Consider the following 4,567-nt stretch of genomic DNA (forward strand, 5'->3'; position numbering starts at 1 on the left):
CTCTTTGGAGATGCTCAGGATCTCCCTGTTGTTTGAGTTAGTGGGCCCTACGTACTCAGGCCAGAAACCAGTTTGATTCCCCACGTAACTTAATCCTCAATAGTACATGGGTATTTTAGGGGAGGTTGATAAATCTTATAGATGTGGCAAATACAATTCGGCCCAAGGGCCTAAATGGGTGTGGGGTGTCTGAGTTGCAAGCCCCAGCCTGGAACTGCCTCTGCTGTCCTTGCAGATCTCCCAGCAAAGTCCAAGTTTACAAAGATGGCCTTTCCCCACAGACCTCTGGGAACTATAGTCAGTACCTGCAGTGGTAGCAGACAGGAAGGCTGCAGTGGTAGCAGACGGGAAGGCTGCAGTGGTAGCAGACAGGAAGGCTGTAGTGGTAGCAGATGGGAAGGCTGCAGTGGTAGCAGACAGGAAGGCTGTAGTGGTAGCAGACAGGAAGGCTGAGTCGCAGATCTCCCAGCAAAGTCCAAGTTTACAAAGATCTCTCTTTCTTTCTAGCATTGTGGCAAGCCTAAGTTGAGCAAGTCTATTTGTGCCTTTTTCCAAAAAAGCATCAACTCCTTTTGTGTCTGGGTCACATTTTGGTAATTCTAGCAATATTTCAAACTTTTAATAAGGTCATCACACACTTACTAGATTCTCCCTGTGTGTTCTTGACGTCGAGTCAGTTCTGGCTCATAGCCGACTCTTCCAGGGGGCCTGTATGTGAGTCACATGGAAGGAGACAACTCCTACAGAGCTGCTGCTGGACCTTTAGGTTAGTAGTGCGGCTTTCTACAGACTACATTACCAGAGCTCCCTTTGTTGTTGTTGTTGTTGTTGTTGTTGTTATTGTCAGGTCCTGTCATGTCGACTACAAATCACAGCAACCCTGTGAACAACAGCTCAGAGCCTCAGTATGACCTTCTTGTAATCTCTGCCACGCCTAAGCTCACTGCTCCAAAAACAGTGTCAGTTTAGCTCACTGAGGATCTTCCTTTCCTTTGCTGACAGTCTACCTTTCCCAATGCACTGGGAAACCAACCAACAAATTTGTGGGGTTCACTTTGTTGAGGTATTCTTGAATGGAACCTCTACTATCCCCTTGGCATGCCTATAATGTAATCCCTTCACGATGTCATCTAATGTGATCAGCCAATCGATTGAAAAGAAAGGTTTCTGGGGATGTGATTGGCCTCCAGCATGTAAGCAGAAGTCGCAACAAGGCTCCTCTCTCTCCATCTTGAACTCTTCTCACTTGGCCTCGTGCTCTTGGAACATAGACCTACAGAACCTTCTGCTTGTTGCGAGACCCCTGAGTTTGGTGTTTGTTAGTGTCCCCAGTTATGAGTGTGAGCCATGTCCTTGAGGTAAATCTCTCAATAGTTCTATGCTTCGTTGACCTTGCTTCTCTAGAGGCAGGATTTCTCTCTAGGAAGAAAATGGCTGGTGGTATATCTAGGCTTCCATAGTCGTAGTTCTGGACCCAAATATCATATCTCACAGAAGAACATTACAGATTGACCTTACCACAATTGCTGGTTTACCTTTGGATGCATCACTACGATCCAGGCAATATATGCCATCATTGTCCAGGGTTTGAGACCCTGCCCACCACTGTAACCATTGTTGGTTGACAGTGTCATTAATGTGACACAGAGTTGGGAAAGGTCCATTTCCTAGACACAGGAAAGTTGGGAAGGGAAGCAAAGCAAAACAGAACAAGACATCCATTTACAGGATCTCTGTATGCAAAAATTGTGTGAAGAATATCATTGTTGTAAAATAGGATGGACATGGGGGAGTTGGTGAGAGAATGGGAGAAGAGAAGAGTGGACAGTTAATGAACAGTGCAATAGAAGAGATGAGAGGAAGAACTGTCCGAAAGGATTATATGATTAGACATTATACATGTGACAACAATCTGAAACAAGGGGTGCATTACAAGAAGGGCTGGAGGAGTAGGGCAGGAGGAAAGGAAGAAAATCTACAACAATGAATAAAAAGGGTTTTTTAAAAAATCCTTTGAAAAGGGGGGGAAAGTCCTTTGACAGTCTAACTAAACTACTGAGTGGCAGTAAATTTAGGTTTATTAATAGATATACATTTTTATGATCTCTAACAGGGAAACTATCTTATACAATTCAAAGGGGATACTGTTCACACTATAACCAATGAGTTCTATATTGAATAATCTATGAAAAGCACCTCCCTGATGTTGTGAAATGTGGTGGCCTTGGATTAGAAAAGAGAGTTAGAAATTGAGCCAATTTCATACACATATAGATTTAAAACACTGAGCCTTTAAAGCTTCAGTGTATCTGACTGCTTGCTGGGAACAGTGTTTATACTCAGAGAGCTCCAAAAAGCAAAGTATTGCATATATTGTTTTCATGGTCATGTCCTTATATCATTGACGTTTCCTATTGTCTGTAGAAAAAGCTTGTTCATTCCATTCTGATTCCCAGCAGATTCCTCTAAAGAGAAAAAAGAAAAGGAAAATCTGGTTTGGTCACCCTGGAAACAGTAAGTATCTTCTAGAACCACCAAGAGAACAAAAAGGTCTGTCCTGAAGAGCATGCAACCAAGTTGCTCCTTGGAGGCAAGGATTTTGAAATTCCATCTCACACACTTGGGGCACGTTGTCAGAAAGGACCAGTCCAAGGAGAAGGACATCATATTTGGAAAGCAGAGGGTCAGTGCAGCAGAGGAAGACCCTGAATGAGATGGATTGACAGAGTGATTCTGACAGTGGGGTCAGGTGTGTCAGAGATAGTGAAATTGTCTCAGCACGGGGCAGGGTTCAGAGCTGTGGTGCATAGATAAGGTCGCTGTGAGTTGTAGTGGGCTCCATGGCATACAACAACACAAAGAGGAACATAATGACTCTAATGTGTATGTGAATCTACCCAGAGAGCTTTGCTCCTGAAGATATTTTTTTTAGTAACATTAGAAGAACTATTTGTGCTAGCATTAGTTTTCAGTACTTCAAACATACATCTTTTTTATCAGAAAATATTTTCATTATGTACAGGGTGATCATCAAATTGATTGTGTAAGAGAAGATGCAAGTGTTCACCTCCAAGATCGAGAAAAGTTAACAGCTTGGTGAGGGCAACCTCGACCTGACAGCTCTCCTGCACCAACACTAAACACTAAAGCACCATCACTAAACACGTAAATAAGTCATGAACCTGAGTACCGAAAGGAGCTCAGATTACCTTGGGGTAAAAAAAGGAACAGAACCATCAACAGAGGTCTGGACTTTGGAATGTCTCTCACTCGGTGAGGGGGATGATGCCTGTTCCTGGACCAGCTCCGAGGGTGGAGAGGGGGGATCCCCGGGTCATCCTGCCCACGAGTCCCTCTGGTCGAGGCTCAGAAGAGAGGTTTGGCACTCCGTTTTCTTTTTTTTTTATGATTGGAAGTGTTGCACCGTCTTCAAAAGGATGCCACTGGAAGCACAGCAGGTACAGGACGCAGTTCAGGGCCCTGATAGACTGCTTCTTGTGGGCAGGGATGTTGGTGTAGAAGTTGACCATCTCTGGTGTCTTGCACATGGAAGTCAGGTTCCTCATGACCCCTTCCTCCACCATCGCTTGCTCTGAACACACCAGGTCTGTGACACATTCATTGCACTGCCAAGGTCCACAGCTCACTGAGCAGCTTGTTTTCCACCTTGAGGTCTCTGTGAATGATGGAAGGTTCTGCTTGTGTGCGAGCTGTATTGCTCTGCACATCTCATAAAAGATCATCAGAACCACACTACATGAGAGAGGGCCTCTGGACTCAGTTTTCTTTGTTAAGTTAACCAGCTGCCCTTCGCAGAAGTCCAGCTGCAGCAGGAACTCGGCCTTCCCCATGTCTAATCCTCAGGACAAAACTGGACAATGTTGGGGTGGTCCAAGAGCTTTTCCCTGAGGGTGACTTCTGGTATGATGGCTCTACTCTTCTCCCTTTCATTGGACAGCGGCCTCTTTAGAACATAAACTTTGCCCTTTCTAAGATCCTGAGTTTCATCTACAAATTCAAATCCATTCTCAGGCAGGACTTGCCACATCCTTAACCTCAGCTCACCCAGTTCCACCATTTGCCCCATGCTGATTTCAGCCAGCAGCACCACCTCGGAACCATGGCCTACTGAGAAATCCAGCACAGACTTTGACAGCAACACTGCAGCCAGAGAGACAAGCCAGAGGAGCCCGGCCGAGCAGGCTGCGGCTCCAGCTCGTTGAGTCTGCCTGGCAACCGCTAGTTAGAAGCAACCACCATCATCCACCACAGTGCTGTGAGGTTCAAGGACATGTTTTAAATCACATCAAATTCAAAGCCCATGTAGATGCTATCCATTTTCTTGAACCTATTTCTCAAACAACACTGTAAAAAAATTGGCTAAGAGAAAAAATCAATTGCTCTGCACATAATTAATCTTTAAATGAGATGGTGTGAATTGCATGAATTTAAAAGGCTTTTACTAATATGGCCAGATGAGTATAGAGTTACTTACGGGGACAAAGAAACTATAGCCCATAAACCCATTGAGCTTTCATGTATAAGCAACAGTCATGCCGAAGTATAG

The 4,567-nt window shown here is 44.6% G+C and overlaps 1 pseudogene; it reads right to left on the reverse strand.

Annotated features, from left to right (window-relative positions):
• Positions 1–3,618: 3,618 nt before the first annotated feature.
• Positions 3,619–4,087, reverse strand: LOC102851718 (annotated as a pseudogene).
• Positions 4,088–4,567: the final 480 nt, after the last annotated feature.

This window comes from Elephantulus edwardii, unplaced genomic scaffold, assembly GCF_000299155.1.
Source record: "Elephantulus edwardii isolate Elephantulus edwardi_28Jun2011 unplaced genomic scaffold, EleEdw1.0 scaffold00108, whole genome shotgun sequence".
Classification (NCBI taxonomy): Eukaryota; Metazoa; Chordata; class Mammalia; order Macroscelidea; family Macroscelididae; genus Elephantulus; species Elephantulus edwardii.